Source organism: Miscanthus floridulus, chromosome 19 (genome assembly GCF_019320115.1).
Source record: "Miscanthus floridulus cultivar M001 chromosome 19, ASM1932011v1, whole genome shotgun sequence".
In the NCBI taxonomy this organism is placed as follows: domain Eukaryota; kingdom Viridiplantae; phylum Streptophyta; class Magnoliopsida; order Poales; family Poaceae; genus Miscanthus; species Miscanthus floridulus.
Genome location: NC_089598.1, coordinates 103513285 through 103530582, shown reverse-complemented (window position 1 = coordinate 103530582; position 17298 = coordinate 103513285). Strand labels below are relative to the sequence as shown.

General features: G+C 41.1%; 1 non-coding gene across 1 annotated transcript; it reads right to left on the bottom strand.

The window, feature by feature from the left end:
- Positions 1–14889: 14889 nt before the first annotated feature.
- On the bottom strand, positions 14890–14998 carry LOC136530030 (small nucleolar RNA R71). Its single transcript, XR_010777539.1, has one exon. It is a non-coding gene; the product is annotated as a small nucleolar RNA R71 (small nucleolar RNA).
- Between the last annotated feature and the right edge of the window lie 2300 nt (positions 14999–17298).

Genomic DNA, 17298 nt, shown 5'->3' with positions numbered 1-17298 from the left:
TTGAGTGGATTAATCTAACCTTTCATATCTTCAGGGCTGACTCAAACGGTGGCCTTCTTCTCCGCACGATCGTCGATCCCAGTGGCGTGTAGGTGGTGGCTCCAGTAAACTCCCCCACAGGATCCTCTGATTCCCATGGGAATGACGTCCGTTGACTTGTTTAGGAGAGAGATGAGGCTCGGCCGTGGTATTCCAATGCGGCTTGCGATCTTGGGCGCATCGACTTCCATATGAATGCTCTATAGGATGAGGTCACCATCTTAGAGAATAGGACCAATTCCGCTCAAGCGAGGTTGGCCAAAGCTAAGGCTAGAATCACAGGTGAGATTCCTTGCGGTGACTTCTATTCTCACAACCCCGACCTCACAGAACTCTGACTGCTTCTTTTCATTAGCCTTGTCAGCGCAGCTTGAAAGTCGCCAACTGGCTACGGATTACGCGACAGGATTCATCAATGCTAGGGGTGCTGTATCGATGGCCCATTTGCACGACGTCATGAATCACATCAGGGAGGTTGCTCTTCATGGTGTTCATCACAGTGCTGCCGTTGCCCTAGCCGTGGCGCAAGTTTGCTCTAGATGCGAGCTTTGACTTCTTCCCCATGGTTTTCCAGCGACCAACCGTCCTGAAGATGATGAGAGTTTGATCGAGGATTTCTCCAACGCCGCTGACACCATAACTTTCTCTTCCCCGACCGGAGACATTGTGAACAAAGTGTTTCTTGGCCCTTAGATTGTAACAGGAAACTGGCGAATAAACCTTTTATGTTTGAATCAGTTTTTCCTCTTTTATGCAAGGTAGACCTCCCTTTTCATTTTATTTTTTGCACTATAGGCGATGCATACCGCACCGGCTTTTGCCTCCTTAGGCTAAATTTTGATTATCCATTTTTGTTCTGAAGGCGATATTTTTTTATATCGGCTCTAAAAGCTCGATTGAAAATTTAATCGGCTAATTCACGCATCGACCAAATACTGGGGTAATACTTGTAGAAGTGCTTTCCATCGAGCGCTTTGTTGAATTCTTCACCATCTAGCGTTTTATAGAAGTAGGCATTGCCAGACACGTATCGAGTAATATGATAAGGTCCTTCCTAGTTAGGCGACCACTTACCATATGCGCTGTCTTTGGTCCCAATTGGTAGGATCAGCTTCTAAACTAATCGCCTTCGTGGAACTGCTTGGCTTTGACTTTCTTGTCATAATACTTGGTGATCCTTAGTTTGTTAGCTTTGATGTTTTCTAGAGCGCGAAGCTTATGATAGTTTAGATCTTTCAGATCGTCCATCATCAAAACTTTGTAATAACTGACTGTTAGATTTTCTTAAGACTCAAAACGCCGTGATCTGGTTCTGATCTCCCAAAGAAGAATGGTTGCATGTCCATAAACTAATTCATGAGGAGAGCACTTAGTTGATCCATGGCATGCCATCCGATATGCCCATAATGATTCATTCAATGTTAAGTGCCACTTCCTTGGCTGATCGATTAACTTCTTCTTGATTAATTTAATTAATGTCTGATTGGACGCCTCTGCTTGTCCATTAGCCTAGGCGTAGTAAGGAGAAGAATTTAATAATTTGAATCCTATGCCAACAGCAAAGCTCTCGAACTCCTTAGAAATGAACATCGCCCCTTAGTCGGTAGTGATAGTTTGAGGGATCCCAAACCGATAGATGATATGCTCCTGGACAAAGTTGATCATGTTTTGGGATGTCACCGTCTTCAGTGGGATTGCTTCAACCCACTTGGTGAAATAATCCATCGCCACCACCACAAACTTATGGCCTTTGCTGGATGGTGGATAAATTTGGCCGATTATGTCAATTCCCCAACCTCTGAATGGCCATGGCTTGATTATAGGATTCATGATGGATGCTGGTGATCTTTGTACATTCTTGAATCTTTGGCAATCCTGACATCCTTTGTAATACTCAAAACAATCTTCTAGCATTGTTGGCCAGAAATACCCTGACCTTCGGATAATCCATTTCATTTTATAAGCAGACTAGTGAGCCTAGCAAACTCCTTCATGGACTTCTCCCATGAGGACCTAAGCATCTTCTCGACTCAGGCATCTGAGTAATACCCCGTCGATCGTCTTATAGTATAACTGCTCATCTAGTAGTACGTATTTGATCGATTTATACCTAAGCTTCCTAGAGACTTTCTGTGATGGATTCCTAAGATAGTTCATTATTTCTTCCCTCCAATCAATGGCGACGACTTCATCGCTAAGGATCTCTTGAATTTGCCGGTAACCAAAAGCACTTTGAGCTAGCCGGTTAGCTTCTTGACTTTGAGCTCTTGGGATATGCTTGATGGTGACCATAGGGAATTCGTCGATCAGGCTTCGACATTTCTCATAGTAACCTCTCAAGATATCATCTTTACACTCGTATAGGCCAATCAACTGATTAATCATCAACTGAGAATCTCCAAAGATTTTAATTGCATCAGCCTTTACTTCTTGTAGAAGTTGAAGTCCTTTGAGGATAGCTTTATATTTAGCTTGATTATTGGTCACCATTGGCTTGATAGTATATGCAAACTTGAAACTCGGCCCTCAGGGCAAAATAATAATGATGCCAATACCACCGGTTTACATGATGAGCCATCGAAGAATAAAGTCCAGGGCATCGGTTCCACATAACCAATGCTAGGTCCATAATGATGAGTCATGAAGTCGGCCATTATCTGTCCTTTGACTGCCTTGGCCGATTCATATCTCAGGTCAAACTCAAACAATGCAAGGATCCATTTTCCTACTCTCCTGTTCAGAATTGGCATCGGCAACATATGCTTGATTACGTCGGCCTTGGATACCACAGTACACTCGGCCGATAGCAAATAATGTCGTAATTTGGTGCATGAGAAATATAGGCACAAGCACAACTTTTCTACGAGAGAATACCTTGTTTCCAGGTCTAAAAGTCTTCTACTCAGATAGAAAATGACCCGTTCCTTCCCTTCAAATTCTTGCATTAAGGCTGATCCAATTGTATGGTTATCAGCTAACACGTATAATTTAAAGGGCTTGCCAAGTTGTGGAGGGATCAACACTAGTGGAGCCTTCATGTATTTCTTAATCTCATCAAATGCTTTCTGTTGCACATCGCCCTATTTAAATTCTTGATCAGCCTTCAGCTTCAACAGGGGAGAAAGCGGCAATATCTTTTCTGATAGATTTGAGATGAATCTCCTTATGAAATTAATCTTGCTGATCAAAGATTGTAGCTGGGTCTTATTTGTTGGTGGAACTGCTTCATCGATAGCCTTCATACTTTTCTGCCTGACTTGAATCCCCCTTTCGTGCACCATGAAACCGAAGAATTCTCTATCTGATACTCCAAAAGCACATTTGTTTGGGTTCATCTTCAAACCATGTTTCATTGTGCATTCTAGAGTTTCTCATAGATCAGCTAGGTGTTCTCTATAACCTTTGGATTTCATGACCACATCATCGATGTATATCTCAACTATTCTACCGATCAACTTATGAAAGATATAATTCATAGCTCGCTGATAAGTTGCACTGGCATTTTTCAAACTAAAAGTCATGACTACCACTCATATAATCCAATGGCTCTAGGACATCTAAAAGCAGTTTTAGGAATATCATCTTCGGCCATAAAAATCTGATTATAGCCTGTGTTGCTATCCATAAAGCTGATAACTTTGTGCCCGGATGCTGCATCTATTAATTGATCTGCTATCGGCATTGGATAACCATCCATAGGTGTAGCTTTGTTTAGGTCTCTAAAATTAATGCAAACTCTTAGTTTGCCATTCTTCTTGAGCACAGGGACTATGTTTGAAATCCACTTGGCATATCGACATTGCCGAATGAAATTAGCTTCATATAGCCTTGTGATTTCTTTTTTAATGTCTTCAAGCATTTTGGGTTTAAATCTTCTTTGGGCTTGCTTGAACGGTCGATATCCATCTATAATAGGTAGCCGATGTTTTACGATCAATCAGCTAAGGCCAAACATCTTGTAATATTCCCAAGCGAAACAATCCCGATACTCTTTCAAAAGATTTATTAACTCTTGCTTATATTCAGGGTCTAATTTAGCACTTACATACGTTGGCCTATGCCTATCAGCAGGTCTGATATTGACTTCAAATAAATTGGCTGACATAAACCCCTGTCTTATTTTCCTTTAGTATCGTCAATTGGGGGATACATTAAGATACATTTTTAAAGCTGACTGCTTGGATCGGCTGTTGACGTCTATTACTGGCAACGTCTTCTTTCACAATCTCACTACGGAGGCGCTTGTGCTTTCCCTGCTCACATCCTAAGGACGCCCTAAGCTCTGTCGGTTGAGTGAATACCAGATCAATATTAGCCGATGGCTTACCCTTGTTAGCTGTTTGCTTGACGCGCCATGTACGAGGTATGTTATACTTCTGAGCTTCCAATTCTCTGTTTCTCACGCGTTGAACCCTTCTCTTTTGGCTTCTTGTTAGACCCCCTGGACACCATTGGCCCTGTAACACCCTAGTGTTAAGCATGCATTGGGCACTTGCATTTCATGAGCACAAGCATCATCCAAGCATTCATGAGCAAGAGCATATGAAGTTCTATCTCATTCACTTTATCTTTATCACATGTGATGTCTCTTATATACATATATATGCTTTCCATTGTGTGTGACCAATGCATGAAATGGTTGAGGTTACAAAAACACCTTAAACACACTTAGGATGGTACATAGAACAAGTTTGGTATTCATGACTTGGATCAAAACAGCCCCCAAGTCATAGTTAATCTAGAAACTTCCATTTTCATGTTACTACTTTGACCAAAGTTGAATTATAGCATAGAGTACTTGCATGGCAGTGCACCCTTAAGAAAAGTTGTAGTACTTGACTAGAGTAACAACTTTTATTTTTGGGTCAAGAGCTAATTCAGTGCCTACATTGGTCAAATGGGGCTCACAATAATCAACAAAATACTATTTTTAACTTAGAACAATTCGCTAAGTCAGGAACTAATTTCTAGTTTCGATATACCATACTTTGAAGCTTTGCATTTTGAAAACCATGGTGAATTAGAGGAAACTTTCTAAATCAAAGTTGTAGATCTCATGTAGCTCTACAATTCTTGTTAATGAAGTTTTTGCAAATAACGAATGGATTAGGAGATGGAGGTGGAGGAAATTGCACCATCAGTCACTGATTGTAGGTCTGAACCAGCCTTTGTCGCCCGCGTCAGTGGCCGATCGGCCATAGGCCACACGCCGCGTGGCGACCGTATGCCAATGTTGGCCTGACCGGTCGAGCCACAGCATAGTGAAGAGTGAGGCGACGTCGTTGCTCAATCCATTCCTCGCTCTCTCGCTCTCGCTCACCTTTTCTCCCGCCCCTGCACGCAGCAGCGCTGCCATCGCCATCGCTGTGTGCCTCCACCGTGCTCGCTCACTGTGCATGTAGCACCGCCACCTAATCCACCTCGTCCGCATCTTCTCCACCACCTCCTCTATCACCTCGACCCACCTTTGTAGCGGCTCGAGCCTAGGTGAGGCCACATTCTGAGTTGCCGCCTCTGCCATGGCTATGGTGCGCCACCGAGCGTGAGCTCACTGTGACCAGCCACAACACATGCACATCCACTCTCTTTCTCCCTCATCTGGTCTTCACCGTAGGTCCTAGCATCTAAATCCATCGTCCATTTATATGCTACCGCCTGGTTGCACTGGAACACGTCGTCGCTCTACGCGCGGCCGCCGTGGCACTCGAGCTCACCGTTGCCGAGCTAGCCCATCACCTCCCTCCTCTCTCTCACGTATTAGGTTGAGTAACCCTAGACCTAGAGGATGGCATGATGGAGACCTGCCTTTCGCCACCGTCTAGCCAGAACGGTGGGAGCACCACCATGCTCCGTGCACCGCCACATGGCCATGCACGTGGGCAAAGCTCATCGCCGCCTGATCGAAACCCTAACCCACCCTAGATAGCTTCGTTAGGATTCTACGAAGCCACAACGCACCTCACCAGAGCATGTGATGGCCGGAGAACACTGGCGTAATGCTGTGTTACCTCCGCCGTCCGCCATTACCGCTGGCGAGCCATCTCCGATGAACCCTAGGTTACGCCTTCACCTCCAACCGACGCGGCCTAATGAGGGAAACATGTTCGTGTCACCCTCGTCGTTGGTGATCTCACCATCGATGAGATAGGGCTGGTCGAAGCGCCTCCCCTATCCCGGTGTCACTGACGCGTGGGTCCTACTGACTAGCGGGCCCCATCTGTCAGTCTCTGTGTTTGTTTTGATTTTCTTATTTTTCATAGATTTGAATACCAAATTAAAAAATTCATATCTAGAGCTATGAGTGTCCAAATTGAGTGAACCAAATTTTGTTGGATTCATCATGAACTGTACTATTTGATAAAAATATGAAACCTACTGTTTGGGATGTTTTTCTAGGAGAATTAAATTGAGATAGATAAGTGCTTTTAAATTGTTTTCAATCTTGTAAAATACATAACTTGAGCTAGGAAAGTGATAAAATTATGATTCTAATTTTTTTGATCTTGTGTTGACATGCTCTAGCCATGAAAAATACTAAACCTACATTAATCATACTTGGAATATGATCTTCCTATTTAATCTTAAATAATTGCTTGTTTCTAGTGAAAATAAATGATGTAAAAATACATAACTAATGATCATGCAAATTTTTACACAGTGTTATGGTGCTAGGATGAATGTAAGAAAAATATGAAATATGTTGTTTGACACTTTTCACTAGGCTAAACTATTTTTGCTATAATGAGCCTATGCAACTTGTCATTTTTGTAGAGATGGATATGCTTATTCAAATGGCATGAAATTTGTACAATAGACTTTTGGGTACACAAGTAGGCTACTGTAATTTTTTCAGAATTTATTGTTCACTTTTGATATATTTTCCTTATTTCACCTTAGTGTCCAAATAAATTAATAAATGTATTTAAATAATTTATTTGGGCTTGACCATCATATTTTCTAGAGTGTGTATAATGCCTATGAACTATTGGTACCATTAGTTGTGCCCAAATTTGATTGCTTTTATGCAGTGAAATATTAATTGCGCTATAATTCAATTTTAGTGATTGTTTGGACAGTTTCGGTTGTGAAGTAAATTACATGGGTAAAATGATGTTTGTTGTAAATCTTATCAATGACAAAGTTGTAGATAACTTACTTGTCTTCCTTGTGTCAAATTTTCATGGCAATAGGCTAAATGGTTTGAGAGTTATAGCTATTAGAATTTGGTCTCCCGAAATGCTTATTCTCTAGAATTTCTGGATAGATCTGGAAAATTACTTTGTTTGACCTAGATAACTATTGAATCATCTTGATATGACTATAAGAAAGTTGTAGACAGTTTTATAAGATTTCTAGAAAGTCCAAGATCATAGTATTTGGTTGAGTAGAACTCTAGATATAGCCAAAATAAGTAGCAACTGTTTACAGCAGGAAATGACTAAGTCAATTGTAGTTGTTTGTCTTATGTGAGGCTTGTGTAGATGCTTAGGCTAATTGAGATTAGTTGTTATCTATAGGTTCTAGGCCTCTTACCGATGATGAACAACTTTACCTTAGGTTGCTAGAACTTGGTGAGTGTATGTTTCTTGTATTATAGAAGAGATATGCACCTACTCAGTAAAGATCAACTAGAAGAAGGTTATACATCTACTTGGTCAACGAATGTTAGACTTATCATACCTTTTCTAGATAACCATGCTCATGCATATACAATTTATCATATTATCTCATCTCTTATGCATTCATGATACTCATTTATGCATATGCATGCAATAGGTTCCCCAGAAGGAGTGACGCTCCTCGAGTTCTAACTCAAGCATCAGGAGGAGCAGCAAGCAGCCATGGAGCAGGAAGTTCAGGCGGAAGGAGGAGTCAATGCGGAAGATCTCCCTGAGTGTCCTAACCACCAACCTTCCTCGTTCTTAAAAGACAAGCCCTGGAGCATTATAAGCCTCCTATGTTTTTATAAATATCACTTGCGTCCTTTATGTTTGATTCATTAAGTTATAGGAGTTGATTGGAAACACTTGCTACATATATTCTCCTTGTCCAGACAAATATATCCTGAATCCTTGGTAGGTCTAGGATCGAATATATGTTTAGCCTTGCTTAGTCTGGTAGAAGTCAGGTGATTTCCTATCACCTAAAATATATAGGTAGATAACTGATCTCGGTTGGCTATAATTGCTATCATGGAAATAATCATGTGTTGATGAATAAAGAGGAGATTGGGTGGGATTGTGATAGAGAAGCACAAGGCATGGAGGTCTTGATGCCTATTTATCCCCATCTATGTCGATTAAGGACTGATTTGTTGTACGTCCTCATGTCATGTTGAACGCTTACCTAGCACTTAGTTGGCCGGATAAGTCGTTCCAACCGCGAAGCCGAGTAGCTCAATTCTGGCCAGGCCTCAGTAATTGAAAGTGCGCACACTAGAGGTAGTAAGGATTTGTAGAGAGCTAGTGGCATGAGTCCAAGGGTAGGCCGGGCCTAGACTTCCTGGTAGACTGGTAGAATCTCTTAGGGTGCGGCGCTGATCGGACCCATGAAGTTGGTTCCTGAGTTATACCAAAGGTGACCTGATGCGACCTTGGTGGGGGAAGTATAGGTTTGTGTTAGGAATAATTCCCCCGCTGGGTAGGAATCGATTCGAATCGCCGTCTCTCTCGGATAGTGAGAACTTGACTGAGCAGCGGCAACGTAGCAGTAATTGATGGAACTTGATGGTTATGATGAGGCTCAAATTATTATACCGGATATGGTTACTAATGCTTGTTAGCTTAATCAAGTGATTGCTCTAGTACAGGTGCTAATCTAGAGATGCTTAATTGAATAGGTATTCAAATTGATGCTAGAGATATTAAATCTTCAAGTTATGTTACTTAAGCTTTTATGTAAAATATTGTTAAGCTAACTCCACCGATAAAGCCTTGCATACTCCTTGGTGTCATATTATTTCTAGTTTATGACAGGTAAGTCTAGCTGAGTATATTCTCGTACTCAAGGTTTATTCCCTCTTATTGGAGATGACATGATGTATCATGGGTACTATAAGAACTGCCTTCATCCTACCGTTGATGAGGACTAAACCATGGGGCATGGTACTCCTAAGTTATCTCCTCTATTATGCTTTTGTTGGAAATAACCGTGGTACTGGCATGTATTTGAACTAGGTGTGATGTTGATGCCAAACTACTTTGCTTCCGCTATTTGAACTTGGTTGTAATAACTATGTGAACTCTGATGTATGTGAGATACTTGTGAACTATTTGTGAACTGTGATGTAACATGTGACTGGTTGTGTTGAATCATGTATGATCTTGGTTTGTATGTTGGTTTGTTTAAGATCCTTCGTGATTTCATCGGACTACCGGGTTTATATGGGCTCAAGTGTGACGGTTTGATCACTTCGGCGATTGCTATTGTACTTGTGCTCTTATAAATTGGACGGTTCTGTTACAGGCCCTCCTACTAAACATACTCTTTCTCTTCATCATGATTGTCCCTATTTTGATCATGGACACGCTTGCCTAACCGATCATGAACTCCTTTATTTTTTATGCGCCAATCCATATTGTTAGATTGATAATTCAAATGCTCATAGATAGACCGGTGGTTGGCTTGAGATTGCCTAAACTCTTCATACTGATTACTGCACTCTAGGCAGTACCATCTTGTAGGCAATTTCAAACCTTCGTTACAGTAGTGTCTAAAGAAAGGACAACTCCAATGTACCTCGGCTTGTTCTCGTTCGTATCTTTCTTCTTCACACCGACGCTCATATTCTTCTTATTTAAGCCAACGCTGATAGTCCTTCTTCTTCTGGCATTGCCACTTGTTTAACAAGATCCAAGAAGTGACCCAAGGACATAAAGCGCCAGCCCTAGTTGTCTCACCTTATTCATATTGGCTCTTTTGCTGATCATCCTTCTTGAACTCATTTGCCGATATCTGAACTTTGGGGTCAACTGACCCATTTTCTTTGGCCTTAGCTGATGTCATGACCTTTGTCTTTCCCTTAGCCAACTGAAACTTCACCATATTCACCCCAAGAAGGGATGTCTATCTATGCCCATTGCCGATTTCTTGGCTGGTTCAAACTTGATTTTTTCTTGCTCTATAGCCTTCTGAATATGTACGCTAAAGATTCTACAATTACCAGTATTATGAGTAGTGGCATTGTGGAACTTGCAATATTTCTTCCCCTTTAACTCTTCAACCAAAGGGATCATATAATTTATAGGTAGTCTCAACTGCTTATTCTCCAACAGTAAGTCAAAGATCCTATCAGCTTTCTTGACATCGAAGTCGTAAACATCTTTGTTTTCTTTCACCCATGGACACGATACTAGAGCCTTGCCCCATGTCCATTCAATAGTTGTGACTTCTTCATCTTCATCAGAGTCTACATCATAGGGATCAGACATAGCAGTAGTCCTCTTCAAATACTTCTCTTTGAGCAAGGTCCGCTGTTGACTTTCAAAAGCAGACACTCTCTGAACTAAATGGGCCTAACTTTCAATGTCCTAGCCTTTGAACTTCTCTCTGATCAATGGAGACATCCCTTGAAGGGATAATCTAGCCAATTGGCCATCAGATAGATTCAATGAGTAGCAATGGCTCCTGACTTCTCTGAATCTCTGAATGAACTAAGAGCCTGACTCATTGCTTCTCTGCCTCATGCTTGTTAGATTTGTAAGCTTCTTCTCTCCAATCCCATTGTAGAAGTATGCGTGGAACTTGTTTTCCATATCAGCCCACCTAGTGATAGAGTTTAGTTCGAGCAAAGAAAACCAACTGAAGGACGGTCCAGAGAGGGACAAAGGGAAGAACCAAACTTTGTATGCCTCCTCAATAGATGCATTTCCGAGCTGAACAAGGTAGCAACTAATATGTTCCATGGTTGTTATCTCGTCTACCCTGGTAAATTTGGAGAAGTCTAGGACCCTGTAGCATGGAGGGAGTTGCACAATATCATACCAAGCAGGGTATGAGCGCTGGTAGGAGCCAACCTGCCCTTTGGACTTTAGACCAAACTGGCTCTGCATCATAGCAACTATTCTATTAGCAAATTCATCAGCATCCATGCCAATGGCTTCCCATATTGGCTGTCCTTGGGCCTAGGCTTGAGATCCTTGTGCTTGACTTTGTTGACTCTGAGCCTAAGACTATTGTCCTTGAACTTGTAGCTGCTGTCCCTAGGCTTGAAGCTGCTGAACATTGTAGTTATAATAATTCTGATACCCTAGGTGTGGCATCATCTCATACGTGCTAACATCAGAAACTAGATAATAACCTTCTGGATAGTCGATCTAGGCCTTGTGAGTGGTATATCCTTGTAACCAACTATTTAAGAAGTTAGGACCAACATCTTTGGTGATCCATTGTACTGACGAAGTAATTTTATGGGCCGACTGAGGTGTCTGATAGAAAGTAGTGAAGTTTCCCTAAGACGGCCGTTGCACAACTTGTTGACTGATCGATGAGGTTGGCTACTGGATTGAATAAGCCTGATCTTGTCTAGTTGGAAGCTGATTTGTTTGTGTGATAGGGGCACTTGGAGATTGTTGAGCTAGTGGCTGCCCCCTGTCACTTGTCCTTGACATTGCCCCCCTGTTATTGGCAGGGTTGGTACTTGCCCCCTATGGTTAGCTGAACTTGAGGGTCTGGGGCTTATCCTCCTAAAGGCTGTTGCATTGGTGGCTGCTGATACTACCCATCGTTCAGCTATTGACTAGAGCTAGTCACATTGCTTCCCACAGCCAAAGGGTTGAAGCCATTGAAGTATGCTGGTCCCATCTAATCAACTAGTGCCCCAAAGAACACTAATTTCATAACATTGCCAACCATATTGGCAAGTGTCTGATTGTGATTCATAATGACTTCATTGACAGTCTTATGGATCATCTAGGCAGCAAGTCTAGCTTCAGCTTCTTCATCTGGATCACTCTATCTATGCAGGAGAACTCTTGGCAGCAGGGTCTTCTGTTTGAACTCTTCTGCTATCTACTCAATGAGCGCCTTCTGGTCGTCAGGCAAGTCCTCAAGGTTGACCTTGAGGATGGCATTGTTGTTTTCCATGTTGATGACTGTGGTTGACTTCTGATCAAACTATTGTTGTTTTCCATGTTTTCTTGCAAAGTTGTTTCTAGGTTCCAAAAAGAGAGATATGTTTTCAAGGAGCATAATAGAATTAGGTTAGCCATATATATATTCACCACATATCCTCACACATGCACATCTTGATTTGATTGGTTGACTTAACTCTCTTTAGATCTGAGGTTTGACTTTACAACATATGTATTGCAAGTATGCTCTTTCATGCTTTTTCCACTCCTATGAGGTCCACATAAGCCTTAGTTGTAGGAAGAGAAAGGCATAACACCACCATTGCTTTGGTGAGGATCCACAAATACCACATATATTGAGAGACTTGAGAGTGTCATACAATGGAAGCTCTGAATTTTATTTTGAAAATCTATAAAAACTCTAGAATAATGGTTGAACAAAGAACTCGAGACATAGTGCTTGAGTTGATCATTCTGTCTTTCAATTGCTCAAGACCCAAGTGAAGGCTAAGAAACCCCATGGTTGAAGGTAATATGGGTGAGTCTCAAAGTCAGATCAGTTCATTCTAATCTAGAGGAGAATTCTTATTTGAACGCATGTGTACTTTTGAGGAGTTGCATCAATGTTTTCAAAATCCTTAAACTCCTAATCCATTTACTAAGTTTAGCTTTACTAAGGGACTAGCAAAGGTTAAGCTTGGGGGAGCTTGTTGACGGTAGTTAACAACCATTATAAACTGTCGATAAAACATGTACAAGGGCATAATTATGATCACCAACAAAGGTCTAGGGGTTTAAACTAACAAATTCCACGAGTTTTGGAGAATCTATATTTTCTACAAGGTTTATCCAGAAAACCATCAAGGTGGACCTACATGTAAGATTTAATCAAGATTATCCGTAGTGAAACGGACACCAGAAGACTCTAGAAGACTTGAGAGGACTCCACGCCGAGGCAGAGGGGTAGAGGCTGCCAGGTGGGGCCGCTCGGCCCCACCTATAGGCCGCCCGGCCCCAAGGCCCACCTGTTAGCCTCCACGTCACAATATCGGTTCTCCACCGCCTTCTAGGTTGCATCTATGCTGTTCTTTAACTCGGTTTGATCCAAGGGCTCACGATGGATGCTCCGACCTATATATATCAGCCCCCGCCACCCCCAGGCATAACTCCAGTCATCAAGGCATTTGAGAAGACAGAAACCCTAATCATCCTCAGAGCTCCATCAATTCTAAGGCATAGCTAGTAAGGCTAGGTCTAGAGGGAGGCAAGCAGGCTTCACTTGGATTCCTGATTGTGTCAAGAGCGTGGTTTAGTATAATCTTTGTACACCCTCTCTTTTGTATCTCCTTTACTTTGATATGCTAGCTACAATTATTATGATAATATTAGTATTCATCTCATTTATGGTCTTCATTATAATGTTCATTGTCTACTTTGATTATATGCTTAGTATAGTTGGATTATCATCATATTCATGCATAAGATCGTATAGTGCTCACTCTAAGGATCCATTGGTGGGTGGTCGATATTGTGTAAGCGTGGTGCTTATACATTGTTTACATGTGGATACACCCTATAATTGCACTAATTAATGTATGCTTTGACTTGTAATTAAGAATGACTTAGGAATTATTCCTCTAATATTCTACCTAACCATGCTAATGCCATAGAAAGGAGTACTCTGAGTGATTTATCATTATCATTGATCAGTACTTATCATATATATATCTTATACTATGACTTACCCCTGTTATGAGTAGAACATTGGTTATGGTTTACTTCTCCATCAATAGTATAAGTTATCAATATATGTCCATGCTAGACCTTCTCTGTGGTAAAAATATAAATAACGATACCTAGAATACTCTCAGGTGAAGTGCTACAATGGTATACTATCTGTGCGCTTGCAGATCCTTTTCATTCATATATTTATATATTCTTTCTAGTCACATAAAATGATAAAGAACTGCTTAGTATTATTCTAATAGTAATGCTATGTAGTACCAACATGCATCTCTGGCATTATCACTAGGGATGACAATCTAGTAAAGTAATGTTAGGAGATATAGGTTTATACTAGGTGGCTACTAAAACAAGTGACAAGTTAATAAATACCAACAAGTATTTCTGGTGCCGTTGCCAGGGAAGGTAGCTAGGCAAAGGAAGTATTAATAAACTTATACTTATTGATATGATTGAAATAACCATTGACCTCTACTCAAACAGGCTTATCCTTGTTTTGTCTACTTGTGTATCTTATGCAGGGTAATGTATGATTGGTTTTGACCTTCCAACAAACTACGTTGATGATCTAGAAGCATTAATCAAGAAAACTAGAGCTAAACTCAAGAAAGTTTTAGCTTTAGAGTCATAAGACAACCATATAAGGCGAAGCTTAACACCAGAATTTGAAGCCATGGCTAACAAGACTCTCCATGAATTCTCTGCTCCAACTATGGCCAACATCCATACTGGACCGACAGTCAATGTTGGAGACAAGGATTCGAGCTCAAGCTAGCCCTCATCAACATGGTGCAAGCAAGCCAATGTTGTGGAAAGGCACATGAAGATGCGAGTGCATATCTCCAACACTTCCTAGAGATTTGTAGCACTTTCACAATCAAAGGAGTGACCCAAGATGCCATACTACTTCGCATTTTCCCATTCTCACTCTTGGGAAAGACAAAGCAATGGTTCTACGCCAACAAAGATAGAAATACTACATGTGATAATTTCTCTACTGCCTTTCTAGCAAAGTTCTTTCCCACAGGTAAGACCAATGCTCTACGTGGGAGAATCTCAAGTTTTTAGCAACAACATAATGAATATGTACCTAAGGCATAGGAATGCTTTTAAGATTACATTGTAGAATGTCCCCATCATGGGATGGAGAATTGGCTACTCATGTAGACTTTCTACCATGGGTTCACCAACAGTACCCATGAGACTATGGATGCTGCTGCTGGAGGTGTATTCCTATCACTCACAATTTCAGTTGCAACAGCTCTTGTGGGGAAGATGGCCTCCAACCAAGGTTGAAATGAAGAACATCTTCAGACCCGCAAGAGAGGTGGATGTATGCATCAACTCAAGGAGGTAGACATGTTGTCTGCCAAGATGGACCTGCTTATGAAGAAGCTCAAAGATCGTGTCAATAAGAAGCAAGAAGTCTTACACATTCATAATTCCCATATGACATGTGAATAGTGTGGAAAGACTGGGCATTCAGGGAGCAACTGCCCTGAGACCCATCAGGATGTGAACTTTATCAACAACAACTACTCTCATTCTCAACAGAATTAAGGATGGAATCAGCAACAAAGGCCGAACTACTAAGGTAATTACCAAGGTAACTATCAAGGTAATAATTTTAATAATTTCAATCAACCACCCTTGAGAGAATTAATTGTCGACCAATCCAAACTTATGGAAGGGTTATCTAGAAAGGTAGCTACCAATGATAAAATTCTAGCGAACATAAATAATAGAATAGATAGCTTTACTTCTGCCATTAAGAACCAGCATAGCTTTAATAAAATGGTAGAATCACAAATAGCTCAGCTGGCTACTGTTGTTCCTCTATCCGACAAAGGTAAGATTTTGGAGCAACCGGAAGATCTATAAATTACAAATCTTCTCGATATTTACAATGCAGCTTACTACTACACGGAGCCATTGATGGGAAGGTGGATAGACTATACCTTGCTAGAAAAGAAGAGCGATCCAGGGAAACCTGTCATCCCCATTGCCATTGGAACTTACATTTTCCAAGAAGTTATCTATGACTTCGGAGCAAGTGTCAACATCATACCTAAGGTAATCTATGATAAAATTAATGGAGATACTTTGTTGTATACAAATATGTGTTTGAAGCTTGTAGATCAGTCACTCTGTTATCCTAAGGGAATTCTTGAAGATGCCATTGTTCGAGTGGGACAATCATATGTTCCTGTAAACTTTGTGGTTTTGGAAACAAGTGGAGATGTAAGGGCACCCATTATTTTGGGCCAATGTTTCCTAAGCACCACAAAAGCCATCATCTACACAGATAGTGCCAAGATCTATTTCACAATCATTGATAGAAAGGAGAAGTTTTCTTTCAAGAACCGTATCTTGTAATCTCCTGGACATCCGCAAACGCCATACCTGCCCGAAGAGACAACAATGACCAAGAAGAAGAACAACAGGAGAAGGAGGAAGAACAAGGCCAGGCAGCCACAAGAAGAATCAATTAACATTATTAACACACTCCGATAAGAGTACGACCACCTCCTCGCTTCACCATTCCTAGCTAAGAAGGATGATCCAGGCGTACCAATGATCGAGTGTACCATTGGACAAAGAATCTTCCACAAGACCTTCTGCGACATTGGATCGGGTGTAAATATAATATCCAAGGTAATATATGAATATTTATTTGGTGATGAACCTTTGTTCCCTACATATATGCAATTGCAGATGGTGGACCAATCAATCCGATTTTCAGAGGGAATAACAAAAGATGTCATGGTAAGAATACATGATTACTATGCCCCTGCCGACTTCATGGTTCTAGGCATGGGTGAAGAAGAAGATGATACGCCCATCATCCTTGGAAGACCATTCCTCAACACCACCAACATGATTATCTACGTCGGATCTAAACAAGTCCACTTCCAATTCCCTAGAGAGAAGGTACGCTATTATTTTAATAGTTATACCAGTTATGAATAGCCAAAGAAGAGCCACTCTAGGAGGAGACATTGATCATCCCAACACCGGAAGAATCAACCCCAAGGCATGAACAGGAAGAAGATGAAGAACCTAAAGAAGTTATGAACGATGAACCTACTATGCCTAAGACTAGTCCACAAACCAAGTAGGTGTGGAAAGAAAAGGTAACATCATCATCAGAGTCACCAACACAAGAGGTGCAACCATCAAGGTCTCCATCTCTGAGACCGGATGATGCACCCGAAGAATAAAGGGCTCTTCTCTAGTAAAGTCTTGTCCGGAGGACTTAAAAATCCAAACCCTCACTGAGAGGTAACATCGATAATTATCCATATTTACTTCCTAGCATTTCATGAATTACTTTTCACTTTAGCATATTTACTATTCTACATTAGCATTGCATTTAGAAAAAGGAAGATAAAAACTTTCATGACTGCATTACATCATTGCATCATAAATCCTAAGCCCCATGTGA